The sequence below is a fragment of the Dermochelys coriacea genome, chromosome 2 (genome assembly GCF_009764565.3).
Source record: "Dermochelys coriacea isolate rDerCor1 chromosome 2, rDerCor1.pri.v4, whole genome shotgun sequence".
NCBI lineage: Eukaryota > Metazoa > Chordata > Testudines > Dermochelyidae > Dermochelys > Dermochelys coriacea.
In genome coordinates, this window is record NC_050069.1 from 85632662 (window position 1) to 85659820 (window position 27159).

Here is a 27159-nt window from a genome sequence, read left to right on the forward strand (position 1 = left end):
TCACTTCATCGGATGCATTCAGTGGAAAATACAGTGGGGAGATTTATATACACACACAGAGAACATGAAACAATGGGTTTTATCATACACACTGTAAGGAGAGTGATCACTTAAGATGAGCTACTACCAGCAGGAAGGAGGGGGGGAAGGAGGAAAACCTTTCATGGTGACAAGCAAGGTAGGCCATTTCCAGCAGTTAACAAGAATGTCTGAGGAACAGTGGGAGGTGGGGAGGGGGGAGAAATAACATGGGGAAATAGTTTTCTTTATGTAATGACTCATCCACTCCCAGTCTCTATTGAAGCCTAAGTTAATTGTATCCAGTTTGCAAATTAATTCCAATTCAGCAGTCTCTCATTGGAGTCTGTTTTTGAAGTATACATTGTACCTTCAAATCAGCAGCACTGCAATGGGTACCCGCTTGGCCCCACAGTATGCCAACATTTTTATGGCTGACTTAGAACAACGCTTCCTCAGCTCTCGTCCCCTAATGCCCCTACTCTACTTGCGCTACATTGATGACATCTTCATCATCTGGACCCATGGAAAAGAAGCCCTTGAGGAATTCCACCATGATTTCAACAATTTCCATCCCACCATCAACCTCAGCCTGGACCAGTCCACACAAGAGATCCACTTCCTGGACACTATGGTGCTAACAAGCGATGGTCACATAAACATCACCCAATATCGGAAACCTACTGACCGCTATTCCTACCTTCATGCCTCTAGCTTTCATCCCGATCATACCACACGATCCATTGTCTACAGCCAAGCTCTACGATACAACCGCATTTGCTCCAACCCCTCAGACAGAGACAAACACCTACAAGATCTCTATCATGCATTCTTACAACTACAATACCCACCTGCTGAAGTGACGAAACAGATTGACAGAGCCAGAAGAGTACCCAGAAGTCACCTACTATAGGACAGGCCCAACAAAGAAAATAACAGAACGCCACTAGCCATCACCTTCAGCCCCCAACTAAAACCTCTCCAATGCATCATCAAGGATCTACAACCTATCCTGAAGGACGACCCATCACTCTCACAGATCTTGGGAGACAGGCCAGTCCTTGCTTACAGACAGCCCCCCAACCTGAAGCAAATACTCACCAGCAACCACACACCACACAACAGAACCACTAACCCAGGAACCTATCCTTGCAACAAAGCCCGCTGCCAACTCTGTCCACATATCTATTCGGGGACGCCATCATAAGGCCTAATCACATCAGCCACACTATCAGAGGCTCGTTCACCTGCGCATCTACCAATGTGATATATGCCATCATGTGCCAGCAATGCCCCTCTGCCATGTACATTGGTCAAACTGGACAGTCTCTACGTAAAAGAATAAATGGACACAAATCAGATGTCAAGAATTATAACATTCAAAAACCAGTCGGAGAACACTTCAATCTCTCCGGTCACTCCATTACAGACCTGAGGGTGGCTATCCTTCAACAAAAAAACTTCAAAACCAGACTCCAAGGAGAGACTGCTGAATTGGAATTAATTTGCAAACTGGATACAATTAACTTAGGCTTGAATAGAGACTGGGAGTGGATGAGTCATTACATAAAGTAAAACTATTTCCCCATGGTATTTCTCCCCACTCCCCACTGTTCCTCAGATGTTCTTGTTAACTGCTGGAAATGGCCCACCTTGATTATCACCACAAAAGGTTTTCCTCCTTCCCCCCTCCTTCCTGCTGGTAATAGCTCATCTTAAGTGATCACTCTCCTTACAGTGTGTATGATAATACCCATTGTTTCATGTTCTCTGTGTGTGTATATAAATTTCCCCACTGTATTTTCCACCGAATGCATCCGATGAAGTGAGCTGTAGCTCACGAAAGCTTATGCTCAAATAAATTTGTTAGTCTCTAAGGTGTCACAAATACTCCTTTTCTTTTTTGCGAATACAGACTAACACGGCTGCTACTCTGAAACTGTTATCATAAAGTTATAGGCACCTGAACACAGGGGCTTAAATTTAAAGTTCATCATAACTATAATATCATGGTATAATAGGTTTGGAAAAAAGATATAATTGCTGCTACAAAAAATGATTAATGGAAATCCTTTAATGGAGTGCTGTTTATTTTTAATCAAATAATTCCTGGTCCAAGTCCTAAAAGTGACAGAAATGTAACAAATGTGTCAATTAGATGCATATGGACAAAATTCAGCTTCCTCCTAATGTAAACTTCACCACTTACTATTACACATTTGGGAAATATAAGCAAGCTGTACCCTGTGTGCATTTGGAAAAGGGAATGGCAGAGCTATAGAATGTTTTAGTGGATGACCATGCAGCGGAGTATCCTTACTTTATTTCAGAACACCTGTGGAGTTGATTAATGAAGTTGTCTTTAGGCCTCTCCATTAACACTAATTTTAGTCTTATTTAACCATAATTACCATAAAACATAACTGTGAAGTCTTATTTCATTAAGCCTAAGCTTTGATGAATTCCACATAATTTATTTTACGTAAACTTTAAGATGCTTTCTCTTTCTCTGTCTTCATTTCCCTTTAATGCATATAACTTATAAGAAATTAGTCTTTTATTTTTACAGGTGGATAATTGCATTATTTTGTAGTATTATTGTACTTGTGTCACTACCACCGTCAATACCTTCATATTTAAGCTCTTATTAGTAGAGTCCTGCACAGATACAAATTGATATCAGCGGATGCGGATATCCATGGAGCTGCTGGGCTGTACAGGGAACTGCAGTGGTGAAAGGAGCAGCATGTGGGGCAGCCGCCCAGGAGCAGTGCCCCGCACCGGCAGCTCCTCTAGCACAGCTGTACCGCCTGCAGTCCCTTCCATGCAGCGGTCTGCATCTCCTATCCGAGGCCATGCGTGTCACTTGAACACGTGAGCGGGACTAGGGCCAGCTGCCAGTGAGCCTGGTGCCTGCCCCAGTGCGGGGGCTGGAGGCAGGGCTGTGGGCGGTACAGAGGGAGCTGCTGGCATGGGGTGCTGGCTCCTGGGAGTGGCTTCCCCCTGGTGCTGCTCCTTTGGCCACTGCAGTTCCTAGTACAGCACTGCAGCTCTACATATGCCGATTTATATCCTAGGATATCCACATCCGTGGATATAAATTTGTATCCAGGTAGGGCTCTGCTTATCAGTCTGGGTGGGGAAGGCCATTGTCATTTCAAAAGATAAATATAGTGAGCCACATTTTGCTCTCAGTTGTACTGGTCTAAATGTGGAGTGACGCTAGCAACTTGGTTATTCCAGCTTTACATTAGTGTGAATGACAATGTAGTCCCAGATTTTAATCCACAAGGGACCATTAGCTCTTCTAGTCTGAACCCTTTATTATACAGTATTTCATCCAGTTATTTTGTATCGCTGTCCACCAATTTAAGAGCTGGGAAAACTGATTTGATCCACAAGCTGCTGGACAGCTTTAGGATAAATGGGTAATGTATACAGGGATAGATCCCTTTCTTCTACTCCTGAGTGCCCCATTGCCTTTGGACAGCTTGAGAGATGTGAGCTGACTGGCTCTTTCTTCCTACAACCATTTGCCTCTTGCCCCCTTTTTACCTGAACCTAGCATCCATCCCTATAGTTATATGGTACAGGAACTGTGTTTTCAGGTTGTTGTGGGTCTGATTGATTGCCCGTTCAAGAGGTCAGGAAGGAATTTTTCCCAATAGGGCCTAATTGCCTGGCCCTAATGGATTTTTTCACCTTCTTCATAACATCGTGAAGACACAGTTAGATAAATAGGCATAGAATTTAGGTATTGTGTGCATATTAGTTCATTGTAACTGGTGTCCACTGTGGATTAAAGGCCAAAGGATCAGCAACAAGAAATTAAGAGATGCAGGATTTCACTGTTGGATCCAGGTCTATGGAAAAACGGAGACCCAATGCCATATAGACCTGTGCCTTCTTTCATACCTTCTGTCCTCTTCACAGAGGGGAAGGTGAGAGGATTCAGCAGCAGATGCTTAATCTTAGGAGTAGTCAGCAGAGTTATGGGCTATATCAGTGGTTTTCAAACTGTTTTAATAGGGACACCAGGACTGGCATTAGAATTGCTGGGGCCCGGGGCTGAAGCCCAAGCCCCACTGCTTCAGGCCAAAGCCCAAGGGCTTCAGCCCTGGGTGGTGGGGCTCAGGTTACAAGTCCCCCACTTGGGGCTGAAGCCCGTGAGCTTTGGCTTTGCCCCCTCACTGGGGCAGTGGAGCTCAGATAGGTGGGCTCAAGCTTCAGTTCCCATTCTTGGGGTCATGTCATAATTTTTGTTGTCAGAAGGAGATCACAGTGCAATAAAGTCTGAGCACCCCTGGGCTATATGATAGAAGCTCTACCCTGGATCAATCTAAATGCCTAGTATGGGGAGATTGGCAAATAGTGTCCCTCTCCAATGTTACATTTTAATTAAGTTGCAGCCAGCAGTTTAAAATCCATCCCTGTGTTTGTCTTCATTAATTTGTGCATCCTGATCAATCAACCCAGTAAGTTGTGTTTGACTAAAGCATGTCTTCCAGAAAGACATCCAGTCTTGATTTGAAGACTTTAAGAGATGTCAGTAGAATTTGTTCCTCATTCTTTCTAATAATTGATGCATTCTCTTCAATAAACTCCATAACATCACCGTGGTACTCTGGTTTTATGCCAATGTAATGCAGTGATAAATCAGGCCCAGTATTTTAGGATACACTTCAATTAAAGTACAGAACATCAAAACCAGTATTTTTTTTCATTTCTTATTGACCAGTTAGCATAACGGAGAACCTATACAATGCCCAAAATTTAGAGAGAGAATAGTAAATGTTTATTTTGTAGATTAAAACATTTTTCAAACAGTAGGAAAACATGACAAAGTTAATCTTATTCCATATTAAATATACCATTTCCATGCTATATTAGGTCTTATTTGGGGTGAAAAGTAGTATACAACCGTGAAGAAATATTCTCAGTCAAAATGAGCCAAAAGAACATGCTTTCCTGGAAGAAAGAAATCTAGCCAGCCCATCCAGGCACCTGAATGTACAGCAATTCTAGGTCTCATTAATTGCCTTTTATCCAGAAAAAAAAAAGGAGGGGGGGCGGGCATGCTTTATATTAAGGTTACATGTATAAATAGTTTGAGGAGTTGATAAATTATTTACTGAAGTTGTACTAAATGGTTATTGACTGGTTTTGAGTCCAACAGGTCAATAGATCATTTATAACTATGGCTTATAATCAGCTCTTAGTACCTTCTACTATTGTGCTTCTAGCATATATTTGTCACATTTGCTATGATGTTAGTGACATGCTTATAATATCTGTTAATCATTTATTAACATTGTGTAAACCATTTATAAATGCATCCTTAATATAAAGTGACCACAAGTATACATTCAGCTATAGTAGTAAATGTAGAGGAGAAGACAGCTAAAAGTTTGGTAGTAGAAACAAACATTTTTACTACCCTGAAAGAGCACCTTGTGTGGGTGTTGTATGTTCTCAAACAAGTATGTGCCTTGCTTCCATTTGCAAGTTTTCTAGTAAATAAATACACCTTTTTCCTCATCTCCCCTCCCTGTGCATCACTGCACTCATGTCCTTTAGGAATCACAATGCTTCACCAAGGTAGTCAAATCAGTTGGGGGAAAAAAACAGGCTGAGTTCTTGAAGTACTGTACAGATTTAAAGAAAGCTCACAATAGTAGATTATCAGTGAAATAACCACTGCTGGCAAATATATTTATTTATAACTTTGAAACGCTGTTGAGGCGTGGGTTCGCAATTCATTGATAGACAAGAAAAAGAAACTTCTTTTGAAGACTAGATACAGTTCTAGGATTTTTCTTTTTTTCTTTAGATTATCATATCTTTCTGCATTTCATGGTCACGTGCTATTGTTAAGACAGGTCATGTCTGCAACATCCTTATTTTATTTTAAAAAAAGTCTTGTTGCCTTGGCAACTGCCATATTGCCTTCTTGAAATAACATGCACGATACAGACTTTGATCTCTTGCACTGTAGAATATTCAAGGGAATATGTTCAGTGGAAAGCACATTTTTTTTCAAACTTTAATGAGGTTTGAATGATATTTTTAACCATTTTTCTATCTTCTCTTCTCATTTAAAGCACTTCTATAATGAAAAGAACACAGTGCACCAATAAATGCATTCATACCTATTGACCCTGTCAGAGTTACCAATATTTTTATTAAAGACAAATAGAATTGTTGACAGTATTCATTATTTTCTGGACTGATATTATTAAAGTTATGGCAATGATTTGATTTAGTCACTTCATCCCACTTGTTCCACTTTCCTCAAATAGCTCAGACAATAAAGTCATGAAGTTAGTACAGGTAGCCAGGTTTCTCATACCCCACATTTGTCTCAATTATTTTATTAATATAGTCCTCGATTTTAGGGCCAGAGGGGTCCATTATATTAATCTAGTCTGACCTCCTTTATAACACAGGCCATAGAATTGCATCTAGTAATTCCTGCATCAAGCCATTAACATCTGTTTTGAGCTATGGCCTATCTTTTTAGAAATATATCATCAGAATAGCCATAATGGGTCAGACCAATGGTCCATCTAGCCCACACTCCTGTCTTCTGACAATGGCCAGTTGACAAGAGCCAGTTGCTTTGGAGAGAATGAGCAGAACATGGCAATTATCAAGTGATCTATTCCCTGTCATCCAGTCCCAGCTTCTGGCAGTTGGAGGTGTAGGGACACGCAGAGCATGGGATTGCGTCCCTGGCCATCTTGGCTAATAGTCATTGATGAACCTATCCTCCATAAACGTATCTAATTCATTTGTTATATTTAAATGGCACTCTCATACTTTTGACTGTTCCACACTAGCTCCTCCCTGTACTTTACCAACTTCTTTCCTATCATCTTTACTGGGATATAGAATTCTTTCTTTAAGGGATGTCTCCACCTGAACTGTGTGCTCCTCTGAACCTGTCAACTTTCCTTCAGCCCTTAGTTTAAAAAATCCTCTACAAATCCTTTTGAATTCCATTTTTACAGTTGATATTTTGCAAGCAAATCCTAGATTGTGACTGGATCTTATATAAGTGCATGGGAGAATGCAGAATGCATTGCACACCTTATATGCTCTGCATAATTCCTTCATCCTGCATCCTCTCTGCACTGGGTCAGGGAATGGGTCTGGTGCACATGTGCTGCACCACCTGAAGGGTTATAGCAGGAGGCATGCTTTCCTGTAATGGGGTGTTCACCTTACATTTGCCCTTTAGAGATTAATGTAGGCTAAGAAGGGGGCCAATTAACCAGACAGGCCACAGCTGAGAAAACCAGATGGCTCAAGCAATCTCCTGACTAAATAATAAGGGAACCCAGCTGAACGGGAATGAGCTGGGCTGAGTTTATAAAGGCAGGAAGCTGACAGCAGAGGTATGGATGCTGCAGGGAAATAGCCTGCAATTACTCCCTGGGAGAAGGGAGATTTGTTTGGGGTTATAGAGGCAAGTAGTATGCAGTTACTCACGAAGGGGAGGGAGTTGTGGGAATTGCAAACGGGGGGGGGGGGGGGGGGGAAGAGCCAGAAGGTAAGGAACGGGCTCAGGGAAAGGCATTAAGGTCCAGGAGGGAACAGACCTTGGCTGCTGACTAGAGGTTCCCAGTGTTGAGGGTTAGCCCTGGTTCCTCTGCCAGCCACTGGGGAGGTGGCACCCCAGGGACAGTCACTAGGAAGATTGCCTGCTAGTGAGGAAACCCTTTGGTACCCCAGAAGGGGAAAACATGTATTGTGGCCTGACTGGAGGGCCAAGTCAGACAGGAGCACCCAGAGTTGGTGAGAGGAAAAGAGAAAGCAGCATTATGTCATGTAGCAAGAGGCAGCCCCACACCTGGAAGGAGCTAATCCCAGAATGGCCAGGAAGAGGTACCCCTAATAGATTCATAGATATTAAGGTCAAAAGGGACCATTATGATCATCTAGTCTGACCTCCTGCACAATGCAGGCCACAGAATCTCACCCACTCAGTCCTGCGATAAACCTCTCACCTATTTGAGCTATTGAAGTCCTCAAATCATGGTTTAAAGACTTCAAGGAGCAGAGAATCCTCCAGCAAGTGATCCGTGCCCCATGCTACAGAGGAAGGTGAAAAACCTCCAGAGCCTCTTCCAATCTGCCCTGGAGGAAAATTCCTTCCCAACCCCAAATATGGCAATCAGCTAAACCCTGAGAATATGGGCAAGATTCACCAGCCAGATACCCAGGAAAGAATTCTCTGTAGTAACTCAGATCCCACCCCATCTAACATCCCATCAAAGGCCATTTGGCCTATTTACCATGAATATTTAAAGATCAATTAATTGACAAAATCATATTATCCCATCATACCATCTCCTCCATAAACTTATTGAGTTTAATCTTAAAGCCAGATAGGTCTTTGGCCCCCACTGCTTCCCTTGGAAGGCTATTCCAAAACTTCACTTCTCTGATGGTTAGAAACCTAATGATGAGGTGGAGCCTGTGACAGAGCCCCTTGGGATGGAGAGATGGCAGAAGCTTTGAATCATTCCAGTGAAGGACTCATGATCAATAGCACCCTGAGCTGATAGTGATGACATACCTTTATTAGCTACAGAACCAAAGACCCTACATCATAATTTGTCTTTGTCTATATTGAATAAATAGCTCCCTAACCCAATAATAATATACTTGGGGCACAGATCCTGGAAACAATTCTTGAATGGATATACAAGTGCTTCTTAAGGGGATGATCCAAAGTCCATTGAACTCAACTGAAGAAAAACTCCTATTGATGTCAATGGGCTTTGGACCAGGTCCTGAATGAATAATGCCTCAAGTGAATTCCAGAGGCATGCTTAGAAACCATATTTATTTAGTATTTATTTTTTAAGAACTGACAATGTGTTAAGTACTGTTCAAGATGATCCCTGCCTCAAGAAAGCTCCTGCAAATCTAAAAAACCTGATAGACATGGGATAGACCTGATGCATTGGGAAGCTGGAATGAATAGGATGTTAGGGTTTTATTAGTTAGTGAGGTTAATATTGTCTCACTCGTTGTGTGACTCACAGAAGAACTTGCCATTGAATAGGTAAATATGGGCTTTAACCAGTAAAACATTTGATTTATATATATAAAAAAGCCATATACAATACACATCACTCAGTGTAGATCTTGGTGATGTTATTTTTATTTTATATGTATGTAGGAAAATTTATGTAAAAAAAGTGGCCACAGTATTAAAATAAAACCTCAAAATGTCCTCAACTAACTCTAAAATGTAACATGAAACAATGACAAAACTGAGGAAATTCAGGTTTAGGATTCTCAGCTGAGATCTTCAAAGGCTCCTGATGGGATCTGGGCACCTGACTCCTTTAGTCTACTTTGAAAATTCATGTCTGAATTCTCACCTTCAGTAACTCCTCATGCCTACTGGGGCATCCTCAGGGCAGATTTTGAGGCAGATTTATTGTGGTCTTTCCCTACTATGGAAAATTGACTTGGGCATATACTTGTGTTATTTCCTGCCAAGTTTTGGGTGTCACCAGCCTTCATTTATTGTGCTTAGGTGGCATGGTAGGCATATCTAAACACCCTTCCAGGTATGTGATACCATATTGAAGAAAAAATGGCGGAAAAATAAGGCCTGAGTAGCTTTAAATGTCTTTGCTTTGAAAAGATCTTCTCCATTGTTCTTCAAAAGGTCCAGATTGTGATACTCTGACTTTCATTGAATGGCACACTACAGCACAAATATTCCTGTTGAAGTCTTCCTCCTTAAACCAGTCTTTAAAAAGAAAAATAATCCAACCCCCCCCAATAATGCATTAGGGAATTGCCTTAGAATTCAGAATAAGTTTAATGACTTTAAAGACAGTTTAGTAGGTAATTCATTTCAGCACAAAGAACCTTCAGCACATGTGCCAAGTTTATGTGTGAAAGGATTTCAGTCAGCTAGGTTCATACTTCCTGATGCAGGAACAGAATAATTTGAAGTCCAAAATGTGGCCCTTATTATATATTCAGCAGTTCATAAAAAAGCCATAAGCTGATACATAGAATATTGCATAAAATGCTCATCAAACATTTTAAAATAATGTAAAATATCAGTAAAACTTTGTAAATAATTTATAAACAGAAAAATGGATAAAAGTTTGAGATCGTTTATAACAAACAGTTTAACCAACTGTAATATACAGGCAAAGCTACAGACAGGACTATGATTTGTAGGGTCATTTGGGGAAGAACTGTACTGCCCTCCATGGGGTACTCCACACTATTAAGTAAAAAAGAAAGGTTACATTTTTGCTGGACTTGCTCAGGCCAGGGAAGGTTTCAGGGCTCGGACCATGATGCATGGATTCATCAACTGAAATTCCTTCGGCTTCCAATCCTGCTGTAGTGTAGCTTAAATCATTGGGGGAGGTCTGGCCTCCACAATCACAATAGGAGGTCAGGCTTGATAAAGATTTTACTTTTTTTTTTCTTCTTAAAAATATGTTTTCATTTAATGATTTTTCTGTGGAGAAAGGCAGCTTTTCAAGCATAAAATGTCCTTCCCCTATAGCAGAGGTAGTTTGAAAAATAAAACTCAATAGCAGGTTTATTTCAAATATATTGTTTTCTAGGGTTCCTCTTCGGGAACATATTGTTCTCCCACTCTTTATTTTTGTGCTGAACTCAATGGAAGGCTAAAGTGGGCTGTCCTGGAGCTTATTTCCAGTTATTGATCAGTCAGTTTGAAAAGGACCTGGAGTCACCCCAGTATAGGGCGATTGTCTCCCCTACTCTCTGAGTTGAATCCCCACTCAAGTACAGCTGCCTCTAGGGGCACAATGGGGGCAATTTGCTGTGTAAGTCAAGCCCATCTATTTCCGCCCCCACCCATCAAGATATCCTTGTAAGTACGTCAGAAGAAAATACACCATTTTGAATATTAGTAATACTGATCAATTACATAGCACTTTACTTTGTTTACCTCCTTTCGTTCAGAGTACCAAAATGTTTAGCAGACTGTATGTTGACAGCAGCACCCACTGGAACCACAGAAATGCAGAATTTCTGTACCAACACAATACACAATGGTGCTTAGAAAAGGTAATGGAAAATAACTACTTCCATTTATATTATGCAGGGATATTTTAAGCACAATGCTGATAATTCCAAGGTGGAGTTTAACCAAGACACTAGAGTTAGCATTACTACATTGTCTAAAAATGCCAGAATTTAATTTAGCAACCACAGATTTACATGATCTTGATTTTACTTATCCTACAAAGGGTGCCACCACCCGCATCACAAGGTCCCTTAGCACCATGCTGGGGTATTGCCTATCCAATGACTCAAAGGGAACCGTGCAATCTTCTAAAATGCCACCATTGTCTCTGGCACATACTACCTAGGTAATAGTAGTCAGTCTCTCATCCAAATACTGATCAAGCCCAATTGCATTCAATGTAGTTTGAGATCTGATGAAATCAATGTTGGTCAAGGCTTTCTAGTTCAGATTTGGTCCCTCAAGTTTTACAGCACACGCATATTACATTTGGCTGTGTACCTCTCCGGGGCTCATCAAGTGTGTGTGCTGATTCTGAAATCTATCGTGCCATTTTCTAGAGTAAAACAAACAACTGGGATAATACCATACCTGTCAAACCGCTTCAGATATAAATTCTGTAATAAAGGCAACCTTTTGTAAATAAATAAATAAAGTTAAGCATTCACAGAGGAGACATGCACGTAAAGAGGAAAACTGGAACAATGCATTTTATAAAGTGCAAATTGTCAAAACATATTCTATAATAACCTTACTTGCTGCAGTACATTTGTCTTCTGTTTTAAATGGCATTTTCATAAATTGAAAAGGATCATTTCTCTCATTAACCTTTAAGTAAGTAAAATAAGACATTTTAAGTGTTTTCTGCACATATTTCCTTGAGCCTCAGAAAAACTTATCATAGCTCCAAATCAGGAAGACATTTTAGGGGAGATAAATATATATATTTCTGGTTCTTTAGCATTTTTAAGATCCTTGTTTTCGTGTACAAACTGTCTTCTTGTCCTTAAGTTAAAATATGAATGTTTATATTGAATTTTAATCTTGCATATTCTTGTAAAACAATCTCTTTTACATTCTGAATTATTCCCTTTCAGTAAACTATTGTCTGGAGTTATTTAAGAGAAAATGCAACAGAAAAACAGCATCATATACCATGGGCAAGTTTTGAGTAGAATAACTGAACAGGGGAAGATTGAAAGGCATGGGGAATAGAGTCTGATTTGTACAATAAAGAGGAAGTGTGAGTTAGGGATCAGAGACCAGGGAAGAATAGAAACATCTCAGGAAGAATTAAAGAGATTCAGGAATCTCTTTCAGATAACGGCAAAAGAATGGGAAAAATATCTACTGCTGACTGATGGGGAATAGAACCCAATGAAGTCTTGTGATTGAGAATATGAGTGCCACTAAGGAATAGGAGGATATAAAGTGGGGCAGGGAGGGGAGGCAGGCAGGCAATGTGATCAATTATACAGAGGATCCTGAAATCCAAAGGGAGAATTTACACCAAATTAGTAAATGTACCGAGTCAGATTATGAAGATCAGTGAGTAACTTGTGAAGTATCTTTATTTTTCAAGGTTCTTAGGGTGGGAGTGATGTAATCCATCTCTAAGTACAAATAAAGAGAGATGCTGCTGCTGTGCTTTGGATATACAGAGAGTGGTGACAGTAAAGGAAGGACCTGGAATACTTTAAACAAGCAGAGATGACAGAATGAATACAATTTTCATCCGCAGAGTAGTCAGAGCATCAGACGTAGATGATGCTTTGGAGGTGGACGTAAGCAGCTTCAGACACTTGGGAAATGCGGAAGACAAAGGCATGTGAAAGGCCAGGGCCAAAGTGCAGGAACCTGAGATTGGAGTCAAAGAGAATCAGAGGTAGATATGTTTCAGTTGAAGATGCTCTTCTTACCAATAGATAGGATGACATTAAACTGAAGGACAGGAGGAGCAAAATGAGGCTGAACTGGGCATAAATGGCTGAATCTATCTCCCATTAAAATCAATGGCAAAACTTCTCTTGATTTCCATGGTGTAAGGTCAGTCCCAAAATGAGAAACGGGCCAAATCAGTGAAAGTTATGTAGATTTGGATACATTCCAGGTAGGAATGCTAACCATGCTAACCATGACTGAACTAATAAGGAAAATATTTAGTCAAAGGGATAAGATTAATAGTGAAGAGGGCTGGGGCCATCAGAGGAAACCCATAGCAGAGAGAAACGTCTATTATACTGATAGATGATTTTGTTCGGATGTTAATTCTGGGGAAGGGGTGAAACGAAAAAATGAGAGAAAAAAACACACATCACAAAAGCTGAGAACCAAGACTAAGGAAGGAAAATTAACTTTAAATTGAGACTTCAGGGATAGAAAAGTTTTTCTGTCTCCTCTTAAATTAATATGATAGAAAAACATTGTAGGCATGATTGCAGCTCTTGTATTCTAAGTCTATTGTATATTAAGTTATATGATAGTAAGAAGTTAAATCTCATTATCATAAAGGAAATATGATAAATATTTTCTTATTGCTTTTGTTGTTCAAAAGTACTGTGAAGACACACACTGCAAGATAAAATTACATTTTACTACAATGCCTCAAATTATACTAAGAAAAGGAGTACTTGTGGCACCTTAGAGACTAACAAATTTATTAGAGCATAAGCTTTCGTGAGCTACAGCTCACGATGAAGTGAGCTGTAGCTCATGAAAGCTTATGCTCTAATAAATTTGTTAGTCTCTAAGGTGCCACAAGTACTCCTTTTCTTTTTGCGAATACAGACTAACACGGCTGCTACTCTGAAACCTCAAATTATACTGACAGCTAACTCACATACAGTATCTGCTCACATAAAGTGAAGAGAAAAAGCCACAGAAATGCAGTGTAATTGTTCTTGTGAAAGTGCCCTCTAAGGAAATTAATACATTTCAATTTTTTTGTCCAATGTTGTATGTATTCTGTAGTTCAGAAAATAATATTTTATCATCCAAGACTATAAAGAGTACCAGTTTAGGTTTTGATGTCCAAATTCTGTTCTGAGTTGGAAAAGTGTAATTAAGGCAATAGGGTAACTCCCTTAAAATCAGTGCAGTTACTATGGTTTTACAGTGAGATTATTGTGCACAATTTAGTGCCTAGGCAATAATAAGTGTGTCTAAAACTTATCAAACATTATTTTTAAAAGGGGGGAAATCAGAAATAGGGAAGTCAAACCACTGCCTTCAATCACAAGGAATATGTATGATGATTCTGGCTCAACAATAAGGGCCCACTTCTGCCACCCTTGCTCACACTGAATTATATCTTGTTCCACAAGTACTGCCATTAATTTCAATACTTCAAGTTTAGAGGCTTCTTAATAAAAAGGAAGAGTTGCTTATCTTAATCACTGAAGACATGATTCTGCCACAATTCCTCTTATTCAGTTGTACCTTGTTTTGGGAATAGCCTCATGTCAGTGGTCATATATGATGTATGTATAATGCTATGAGATGTGTTTGGGAGCAAGTTTTAACAACAAAATTAATTTAATTAGAAAAATTAGTTTAGTCTGTCACTGTCTAACCTGAGATACTGTATTAATTAATAAAAAATATTAACAGATCAAGCATTTTGGAGTTATAACAGTTTTTTGCATTTACCTTTTTTATTTATGTATATCACACCTTTCATCTCAGGATCTTGAATAATTTAACAGATACTGATTTAATGAAATCCCTGTGAAGTGGGTAAATATATTTGTTTTCCAGATGGTAAACTGAGGCACAAGGTAGAAAGGTCACACAATGAGCATTGACAGAGCAGGATCTAGTTGGGAGTCCTGATTCCTCATCTTCTATTATAGCCACTAAAACCACTTTTCTTAGTTTGCAGCTTACAGACTCAAATGAACAATTACTTTCTGGAAACTTATAATTTATAGATATTTTAAAATTTGATATTTTATTACACTTAGTTAACAAAAAATAAATGTGCTCTTTCTATAAGCAGAACACATAATTCAGCTACAGCATTCAGACAAATATCTGGGGCTGTATTTATATCCACTGTCTATTATGAACAAGGCCTCTTGGTACCAGTATCTCCATGTGTCTATCAACATTATTTTTGTCAAATTCCAAGATGCTGATGAGAACCTCTGGCAGACTTTTGAAATTCCCAAGACTGTTTTCAAACTACCTTGAGGAATCCTGTTTTGGGGTCATGAATATTTTCTTTCTTTGAACAGGAATATTAGCATGGTTGCTTAGAAACCAAACAAAGGGATTCAAGGGAGAAAGAAGGTGTAAATGAAATAATGAAAATATCATCTGTGGCAACATCTGATTCAGACGGATACTGGAGAGAGGGGGCTTTGTGCATATACATTTAACAAAATTATATTTTCATTTCTGCCCAGCAGTTCTTGAGATGAATCTTAACATCCTTAATCTCTATTTGTTTAAAAAAATTACACCTTTATTCAGAAGTCCCATAGAAATTTTATATTATTTCAAGAAAGAACTGAAATTAGGAAGAACCTTCTGAAAAAGATTGCTTACTACAGTTTTTAAGACTCCAGTGGATAGTAACCACTTCTCCCATCCTGTTAGCCACCATGTGTGTAAAATTAAAATGGACAGTGATCTAGAAAATTACATAAATAACCTTTTATCACATTTGCTGCTCTTTAGAAATTAACAGCTCTCTTTTGATAATTCATGTTTCTGATGCAACTTTACACTGTGTGTATGTTCAGGCAAATGAATGTGTGTGCGGCATCTGTGGGAAGCTTAGACATATGGTAATACAACAGCACAATCTGAAGTTACCTCAGACCTTGAGACCCTCCATTCAAATAGGTTTAACAGATTCTGATTCAATGTGGCTTGGATATAGAACAGATGTAACCTGCTCAGGTTGGGACAAAAGAAGCATCCTGAAGTGCTGTTCAGCAAACCATCTGGCTCATTACACATTACAATGCTGCCTACTCAACTAGAGTTCATTCAGCGAACAAATAGCTTAGTTATTAAATGATCACTTTGAAGCTCTTTCTTACTTTAAAGATTCATAAGACCTGTCACTGAAATGTATTCCATAATTACAAATCCCATTTATTTCAGTGGGAATTGAGGATGCTTGAGGATTCAGTGGCACTTTTTAATCACATAGGAAGGGCCATATAATTCACATAAAGAAGAGGAGTACTTGTGGCACCTTAGAGACTAACAAATTTATTTGAGCATAAGCTTTCGTGAGCATGCATCCAATGAAGTGAGCTGTAGCTCACGAAAGCTTATGCTCAGATAAATTTGTTAGTCTCTAAGGTGCCACAACTACTCCTTTTCTTTTTGTGGATACAGACTAACACAGCTGCTACTCTGAAATAATTCACATAAAGATGGAAGCATGTGAATTCAGACATGCATGCTAATAATGGTCTGATCCTCATTTATGCTGACATCCCTTTACACCATTCTGGCAGTGTGAAGTAGGTAAAATTTAATTAACACCCCCATTAAAGGGCCCTTTCATTGGCATAGCAGTGTAATGGGCTCTTAGTGAAAATGAGAATCAGACCCAATGTGTGTATAAGGATACTGGGAATGAAGACTTGTCTCTAATGGTGGAATTTAACATAGAACAAGATATATGCAGTGTAGTTGTAGCTGTGTCAGCCCCAGGATATTAAAGAGGCAAGATGGGTGAAGTAATATCTTTTATCTGACCAACTTCTGTTAGAGGGAGAGGCAAGCTTTCAAAACATACAGAGCAACATTAGCAATCTCCCTCAGAACACCATCCTCACTACCATGGATGTTGTTTCCCTGTACACCAACGTCCCTCACAATGATACCATAGCTACCTGCCTCAAATATTTGCAAGACAACAGACAACTCTCAAATATCCACCCCGAACACATAGCCAAACTCACCTATTTCATCTTCACCCATAACAATTCTAGATTCAACTACAAACACCTTGTCCAACCCACAGGAACAGCCATGGGTACTAGGCTGGCTCCCCAATATGCCAGCCTCTTCATGGGCCACCTTGATGAATAATTTCTGGACAAATGCACCATGCAACCAATAATATATCTGAGATACATCAGTACTTTCTTACTTCAGACAGACAGCTTAAACATCCTCATAGATTTCCACCACAACTTCAACAGCCACTATCTGTCCATTAAGCTCTCTCTGGAACATTCCCATACTAGCAACAACTTCTTGGGCACCACAGTAAACTTCAGCAATGGAACACTACACACCAAGAAATCTGTTATCTACAGCTAGGCACTCAGATACCACAGAATATGCTCCAAGGAGAAAGTCTGGGATATACACCTTAGCACACTTGAAACCACCTTTACCAAACAAGGACACACTACCAGAGAAGTAGATAGCATCATGGAATAGGCATCCAATTACCCTGAGAGAACCTGCTTCAGTACAGAAATGAAAGCCCCTCCATCCACACAGCCCTAGTTGTCACCTACCTCCCCACACTGGAACCCATATGAGGTATCATTTAACTACAACTCATACTCAATGGGGACCCCATCATGAAATAAATCTTTCCAGAACCCCCACTTCTGGCCTTCAAACAAGCTCCCAATCTCTTCAAGCTCATCATCAGAAGCAAACTCCCCTCAGACCAGGACACACTAACTCAAAGCAGCACCAGATCCTGCCAGAACAACTGATACAAAACCTACAGGCATATGTCCTCTGCTACAATGATCAACCTCCCCCACCACCACAAGACACCTTTCAAGATCTGTTGATCCTAAACATGTCTATCTCAACATGTGGTATACCTCATCCAGTGCACTAAATACCCCAATAACAACTATGTGTGTGAAGCCAGAAAATCACTATGCTCATGGGTGGCGAGGGAATTGTGAGCTTTGTGAGGCTAGCCTTCTGCCTGGGACTCTGCCCCTCCCAGCCCCTTTCCCCCGCCGGAGCCCAATCCCAGCCCTCAAGCACCCGGTGAGCAGGCAGCTGAGCACGGCCCCAGCACAGCGGGCGGGTGGCATGCCCTCCCGCTCCCACTCCGGAGCGCTGGGTGGGTGGGCAGAACATCCCCCAGCCCCGGAGCACTGGGTGGGCAGGCAGCGCGCACACCGGTTCCAGCCTCTCCAAGTCCCTGGCTGCGGGCCAGTGGCAGCCCCCTGCCTGTGTACCAGGCCCCCTGTCCAGGGCAGGTGGAGGGACCCAGACTCCCCACAGCTGCCCATTCAGCTCTCCCCAACCGGCTCTAATGGGGGGCAGAGGCCTCAGAGCCACAGCCTGGCCATGATAAGAGCCGGGCAAGCAGCTGTGGGGGGCCATGGCGGATCCTCCACCTGTCAGCAATGTGGGGGGCCCATTTCCCCACCTCCTGGGCTCCCCACCGGCCTGGGGCATGTGGAGGGTCTGCAGCTCCTCACAACTGCCTGCACGCGGCTCTTACCATGGCCAGATGTGGCTCTAAGAGCTCTGGAGCCGGGTTGGAGAGAGCTGCGCAGGCAGCTGTGGGGAGCCGGCATGGAGTTGCAGACCCTCCTCTTGTCCCGGGTGGCTCTGGGGGTGCGGACAGAGGCCGGGGGCTGCTTGCAGCCCTCCCACACCCTGGGCAGGTAGAGGGTCCGCCCTGGCTCCCCATGGCTGCCCAGGCAACACACTGGCCTGGCTGGGGGTGGGGTGGTGGGGCCTTGGTGGGAAGAGGAGGGAAAGGGTGAAAAGTGGATGGATCAGGCCTGCCCACTTTCAAAAAGTGGGAGGGCTATGGCCCCCAGCCTGCCCCTCCCCAGTTCCAGCACCACTGGCCCAGCACTCGGCCACATGGGAAAGAGCCATGGTGGGAAGCAGGAGGGTGTTTGGGGATGGAGTGTGGGCAGAGTGTGGGTAGGCTGAGCCTTCCCCTGCCTTTGATACCCACCGCCCATGACTATGCTCTTGAATGAACTCACACAAGAAAATTATAAAAGACACAAAACACCCTATCATCTGTGGGTGAACACTATTTATAAAGTGATCACTCTGTATCTGACCTATCAGTCCTCATCCTCAAAGGAAATGCGCACAACGTTTTCAAAAGATGAGTCTGGGAGCTTAAATTCATAACTCTGCTAGACACTAAAAATCGTGGACTAAACAGAGACACTGGATTTATGGCTTATTACAATAATCTGTAACCCACTAACCCCTCTTTTTGTCCAATGACTGCAGAGCTATTAATGGGCCACTCTACCTCGAATGGTCCCTTAGAATATATGTTAACAATTCAGGCTAAACAATCTGTTCCACCTTGTATTTAGCTGTGATGCTAGGAGTACCTTTCAAGACCTGAAGAAGAGCTCCGTGTGGCTCAAAAGCTCGTCTCTCTCACCAACAGAAGTGGTATAACAAAAGATCTTACTTCACCCTCCTTGTCTTCTGTATAACAAGGTAGTTTACTTGATTTTACATATTACATAAAATAATTAATTATATTTATTATTTCTAACTGTGAATTATATATGATTGCACACAAAAACTACTTTAAAAGACATTAAGTTTGCAATGTAAAGCACCCAGAAGTTAAGAAATGCCAGAATTAATCTTTCCTGTGCAACTATAATTTGGCCCTTTTGTGCATATGTATTACGATAATCTTTAATTACATGATCACATACTTCTTTTCTACAGGCTTTTTCTATCAACTTAACCCATAATAAATGTGTTGTAATATAAGCTATAATTTCTGTTGGTGTCAAATAATTTGTATAGACATATGCTATATGTATCTATATGTATGTGAATTAAAATATAATGGAAAAAGAGAAAAAATTATAATAATATTACTCCAATCCATCATACATATTATGGGGCATTATTATCAGACACAAAGGCCTAACCCTATCTCAATCTGTAGTTAAAGTAGCACACATTCAAATGCAACAAGGTCAGATAGGTTTCATGTTGTCAGTATGAAACCACAATTACATATTGTCTTCCAAAGAGTAGTGACCCCATAGAGCCATCACATCTATGTTCTCCTTTATCGAGGGGAGCCTTTTGCTCTCATTACTGCCTTAAATTGCCAACTCTTTAGGCTGTTTCTGGCAGGAAACGTAGGACATTGCATTTGACCTTGACTTCACATTTCATTACAAAGTAAACAAGACATGAGCAACCTTTACTCTCTGTTTAGTGCCCTCCACGTATGTGCTTATAACGGCAGCAGCTCAACTTTTACTGTATCTTGCTCACTTCATTTTTGATATTCACAGCACATTTGACATAAGGCCCTAACCATAATAGTGATGAAATCAGAGCTGACTAAAAAGAGATAAAAAGAAAAAAATAGTTTGCTTTGTAGAGTTCAAAAAGGACCTATGTTCTGTTTTTCATGAAAAAAATCCACCATATGTTTTGCTATTTTTTTATCAAAATCTTATTCAAAACCATTATTACCATTTTTTGTTTACCAAAACCAGTTTTCAGTAAAAAAGTATTTTTGGTAACTAAAATGTTTCATAAATTCAAAATTGATTTTGATAAAAATTTGGTTAAAATTTCATTTAAAATATCAAAATTTCATTAAATGGGAAATTTCAATATCTTTTGGCAACAAATTTCATTGTTTTTAAAAAGGTTGGTTTTTTTGCCCCCTTTCCCCCTCCCCCCCAAAAAAATTGTAATGTGAAAATTTTCAAACAGCTGTAAGTGGATTTTTTAAGTTATCACTTGACATACAAATGATGTTAGAGTGTTAATAATTTCTTCTTTCCGGTTAAACTTTTGGAAGTGTTAAGATGTAACTGACAGGTTTAGAACTGGCATCTTTCTACATGCACTAGAAAAACAAAATGAAGGTTTTAGAGATTGAAAATTAGTTGCATATATTGTGGCATCTCTCCTCTTTCACCACATCAGTTTCAGCATTTTTCTCTCTGCTGGGGTGGCCCTGGAGTAAATCAGTCCTACTACGGAGGTTTTTATTCTCAACTTTGGTTTATATACAAGCCTCAGGGTTGCCCAAGTACCAGCACACATGAACACTGAAGCACACACACACACAAAACACATTTCCTTGCTCCCATAGGAGCATTAACTTATTATGCAGGCTTCTGGTCACCAGTCTTTCCCCAAACAGAAGTATATTCAGTGTTTCCCCTATAGGAGGAGAACAGCCTTCCACACAGGAGAAGCCTGTTCTCCAAGCTGCCCCAACCCTATTTCTTCTCCTTGCTTCCCTTCTCTCCCTAGAAGAGAGGTTTAATTGTCACCAGCTGACTAATTAACCTGAAGTAACCTCTTTTCAGTTCATGGGAAAAGGAGTCTTCATCATTCTAAGACTGATATACTTGCCTTCCAAACCTCTCTTATTAGAGAAACAAGGCAGGTGAGGTAATATATCTTTCATTGGACCAACTTCTGTTGAGTGAGAGAGACAAGCTTTCGAGCCCCACAATGCTCTTCTTCAGGTCTGGGAAAGGTACTCCTATGCTATATCTACACTACATCATTTACAGTGGCACACTGCACCTATCCAGCTGCATCACTGTAGCACTTCTGGTGAAGATGCTCTAAGGTCTCTCCCATCAGCTTAATAACTCCTGCCTCTGCAAGAGGCGGTAGTTATGTCGGCAGGAGAAGCTCTCCAGCCAACATAGGGCCGTCCACACTGGCACTTAGGTCACTGTAATTTATGTGGATTATCCACATCCCTGAGGGAAATAAATTATACCAAAGTAATTCGTAACATAAACATAGCCCTAGTGCCACGGCAAAATGCAAGGTGGAACAGATTAGCATAATTAATTAGCCCATATTCTAAGGGACCATTTAAGGTAGAGTGGTCTGTTATCACCTCTGCAGTCATGGGACAAAAAATGGGGGTTAGTGGGTTAGAGACTGTTGTAAAAAGACATAAATCCAGTGTCTCTGTTTAGGTCCATGATTTTTAGAACATAAGAACAGCCATACTGGGTCAGACCACAGGTCCATCTAGCCAGTATCCTGTCTAATGCCAGGTGCTTCAGAAGGAAAGAACAGAACAGGTAACCATCAAGTGATCCATCCCCTTTTGCCCATTCTGGCTAATAGCCTTTGATGAACCTATCCTCCAAGAATTTAGCTAGTTCTTTTTTGAACCTTGTTATAGTCTTGGCCTTCACAACAGCTTCTGGCAAAGAGTTCTACTGTGTGTTGTGTGAAGAAATACTTTCTTTTGTTTGTAAATAACACTTCCTTATTTACTTTCTCCACTCCAGTCATGATTTTATAGACCTCTATCATATTCCCCCCTAGTTATCTTTTTTCCAAGCTGAATAGTCCAATCTTATTAATTTCTCCTCATATGGAGTTGTTCAATTCCCCTAATCATTTTTGTTGCCCTTTTCTGCACCTTTTCCAATTCTACCATATCTTTTTTCAGATGGGGCAACCACATCTTCACACAGTATTCAAGGTGTAAGTGTACCATGGATTTGTATAGAAGCAATATGATATTTTCTGTCTGATTATCTATCCCTTTCCTAATGTTTCCCAACATTCTTTTGACCGCTGCTGTGCATTGAGCGCATGTTTTCAGCGAACTATCCATAATGACTCTAAGATCTTTCTTGAGTGGTAACAGCCAATCTAGACTGTTCATTTTATATGTATAGTTGGGGTTATGTTTTCCAGTGTGAATTACTTTGCATTTACCAATACTGAATTTCATCTGCCATTTTGTTGCCCAGTCACCCAGTTTTGTGAGATCCCTTTGTAACTCTTCGTAGTCTGCCTGGGATTTAACTATCTTGAGTAGTTTTGTATCAGCTGCGAATTTTGCCACCTCACTGTTTACCCCAGATCATTTATGAATAAGTTGAACAGTACTGGTCCCAGTACAGACCTCTGGGGGACACCACTGTTTACCTCTCTCCATTCTGAAAACTGACCATTTATTCCTACCTTTTCTTTCCTATCTTTTAACCAGTTACTGATCCATGAGAGGACCTTCCCTTTGATCCCGTGACAATTTACTTTGCTTAAGAGCCTTTGGGACCTTGTCAAAAGTTTTCTGAAAAAAACTAAGTACACTATATTCATTGGCTCCCCCTTGTCCACAGGCTTGTTGACCCCCTCAAAGAATTCTAGTAGATTGCTGAGGCATGATTTCCCTTTACGAAAACCATGTTGACTCTTCCCCAACAAATTATGTTCATCTATGTGTCTGACAATTCTGTTCTTTACCATAGTTTCAACCAATTTGCCTGGTTCTGAGGTTAGGTTTACCAGCCTGTAATTGCTGGGATTGCCTCTGGAGTCAATCTTAAAAATTGGTGTCACATTAGATATCCTCCAGTGATCTGATACAGAAACTGATTTAATTGATAGGTTACATACCCCAGTTAGTAGTTCTGCAATTTCACATTTGAGTTTCTTCAGAACTCTTGGGTGAATAGGATCTGGTCCTGGTGATGTATTACTGTTTAATTTATCCCAAAACCTCAATCTGGGACAGTTCCTCAGATTTGTCACCTAAAAAGAATGGCTCAGCTTTGGGACTCTCCCTCACATCCTCAACCGTGAAGACTGATGCAACAAATTCATTTAATTTCTCCGCAATGGCCTTATCGTCCTTGAGTGCTCCTTTACTATCTTGATTGTCCAGTGCCCCCACTGATTGTATAGCAGGGTTCCTGCTTCTGATGTACTTAAAAAAAATTTGCTATTTTTTTTTGAGTCTTTGGCTAGCTGTTCTTTAAATTCTTTTTTTGGCCTCTCTAATTATATTTTTATACTTCACTGGCCAGAGTTCATGCTCCTTTCTGTTTTCCTCAATAGGATTTAACTTCCACTTTTCCAAGATGCCTTTTTGGCTCTTGCTACTTCTTTTACATTATTTAGCAGAGTTATGAATTTAATTTATGAACTTACAGAGTACGAATGTAAGTTCCTAGGCTCGTCTTTTGAAAGCATTGTGCAGGCTCAAAAGCTTGTCTCTCTTCCCAGCAGAAATTGGTCCAATAAAAGGTATTATTTCACTCACATTGTCTCTCTAATATCCTGGGACCAACTTGGTTACAATTACACTGCATACCACTCTTATAGCTGCCTGGTCTGACTTTCTCAGAACATAAACTTGAATCTAAAATGGCAGCCACAATTTGCAAGTCAAACAAGATTATGCAAAATCTGATAGCGTGTCTATCAAAATTGTCCTATTGAGAACATTGTAACCTACCTCATATGGAAAGGTAACTTTTGCCTCAGCAGGATACCAGTTACGATTTTTCTTAAGGAAGCAAATGCACCTAAAAATGGAATTTCCCTGGATTTTTGAGAAATGAATATCAGACCTATTTTGTGTCTGAATGTGTACATCCAGTTTATTGCTATGTCAAAGTATCTTTTAACCTGGCTAAAATGCCATGCAAAGCCTAGGATTAGTAGGTTTGTAAGCTTCATTGGTCTGAACCCTTTTCTTCCCATCAAAAAAACAAAACAAAACAAAAGAAGCCCAGGGTGGGGGTTGGAGTAGGGGAGAGGTAGGAGCAGACTCATGTCTTCTACTAGTTTCTACCTGGTGGCATAGTGGAATGTTGCAGAACAAGGACCCAGATTATTTTAGAAAACCTTTCATGTGGAGGCCTCAGGCTTCCATCCGCTCTATGTATGCCTGGAAGGTTGTTGACTATAATTACAGGAAGCCATGGGGGAAGACTTCAGCATCAACCTATGTTATTTAAGCCATTTTTTTAAAAAATGAACCCACCAAGGCTGAATAAAAAGAGAACTCTGCATTTGACTTGGTTTTGTTGACTTGGGTCATTAAAAGGGGCCAGGCCTCAGAGACTATCATTTTAACCTACTCTCTTTGCTGTGGATATAAGGTTCAGATAAAAACAAAATCACATTAACTCACTGTATTGAGATGTCTCTTTACCTTTGTCTTTCTCTTTTCCTAATTCCGTTTTTCATTCAAACAGCATTATCTTAGCAAATCCGAGTGGTAGCTAAGATAAAACAATGAATTTGGTGGGTTATTCTCTACTAGTAATTTTTAAAAATTCTGTCCTATGCTTTTACTACATCAGTCCTCTCTACAGTAGCTAAGGTTCCTGTTCACCTCAGATTTTAACTTGATTTTTATTGCAGTTGGTTATTTTCTGGTTTGAAGATGAGGAACTGGCTTTACTTTTGATTTGATTGTCATTTTAAGGTTTGGCAAAAGCATCTAGAGCTCAAGAGTTCTCTGGTCATTATAAATTGAAAGAAAGAAGAAAAGAATCTGTCATATTAATACTGTCTTGTAAAGTTTTAAATAAAGTGCTACAATATATTATTTAATATGGGGATCACCGGGTGGTGTTCAGTTTCATTAGCCCTCATAGTTTAATTTGGGGTGAGATGGATGCAGGAGTAGCTGAATGCTTTCTCCAGTATTATCAATCTTGCATTAAAGGTCAAGCAGGGTAGCAATGGAAAATGTAAAGCTGCTGAGGTTATTTTGAGATAGCCACTTATAGTCTGGTTACCTAACAAGGAATTGCTATTTGTTTATTTAGCACAGCTATGATACAATAAAATGGAAAACTTAAACTAATAAAATTTTAAAATCCGTTTTAAACACAGGGGATAAGTGTACATATGTAGTAATATTAATTTATTCTTCTAGCAATTTGGTCAATGTTAATATTTAAGAATTAATAAAAAGAAAGCAAATGTAGAAATCTAGGTTGATCAGGCTATAAAAATGAAAGAACACCAATATGATGATGGTACTGTTTGTATCTCTGTGGTAACAGTATTTATGTTTGTAGATGTATGGAGAAGTTAGAGGATAATGGTTACATAGTTTTGCAGATGGAACAGACCTCTATGGTTTAAGAAAAAATATGCATGTGGATACCAAAATAATAAGGCTCTATCCCCATCTTCTAACAACTGCTGGACTCAATGGTATCATATAACTATAATGGTCTCATAATGGAAATGGGATAATACCAGGGTTTTCCCTCCTGTGCTAATATACTCGTAACTACTGTGGTAAAATGTTGGTACTTTTGCAGATCTTCAAAAGTTGTCATTCTTTTAGCTCAAACTCCACCAGTTGTGATGTTTTACAATCCCCTTTTCCCTCCTCTCCCACTCCTCTCAAATCATAGTTTTTATGATAAAAATATTTAAAGTGCAATTATCTCCACACCAAGGATTCTACTCTGAAAAAATTCATGAGTAATTTTGAATAACAAATACATTAGAGAATGACATGTGTTGTGTGTGAACAAGTCACACGCATAAAAAGGATATTAATTGAATGAATTATTCAGTACAAATTGTTCACTTTAGCTCTAATGCTTGATTGGGAAATATTTATGTTTAAAAGAAAAAAAACCTATTAATTTATTAGCCATTAATCAGACATCTGGTAACCATTTACTGTAACTTCACATTTTGTGTCATGGGGTGGAGGTGGGGAATCAGACACATAGTGCCAACTCATTATGTATAATTCAGATGCCTAATGCATTTAGATGTGTTTTTGGTTTTTGGTGTTTGGTTCTTCCAGGGGTACAGCCCTCAGTGATGTTCTTTGACTTCACTTGTGCCCCAGAACTAACTCTATGTTTATGATCAATCCTCTCTTTAGAGCCTCTTTTTCTCAATTTCCAGGACAGATGGATGTGTTCTCTCTCTCTCTCAAAAACACAGGAGATGTTTTCTTTTGTCCCATATCTCCCTCAATCTGTTTTTGACTTATTAGAACTCTCTCAATGTTATATTCCTTGCTTTCTCTTTTCCAGGCTATAACTTTCTCCTTCTTCCAATTTTCCTTGTTACTAACCAAGCAATTCCCTAATTAATAGTTTGCCCCATTGTTCTCTTAAGAAGCCTTATCTCTCATATTGTTTTGTTTCTTGTTTGCTTTCCTTCAACAGACTCCTTTGCAGTCTGTTGGGGGAAGTAAAGATCAGGATAAAATCAAATGAGTAAACTGAGGCACACGTGTTATTTACAAAAAATAATACACATAACTCCCTCATTTTCCACATGCCTAAACAGATAATTCCCACATAGACCTGGCCCTTATTGGAGAACTACATTTTGAATAAAAAGGAAACAAATTATTCATCTAAAACTAC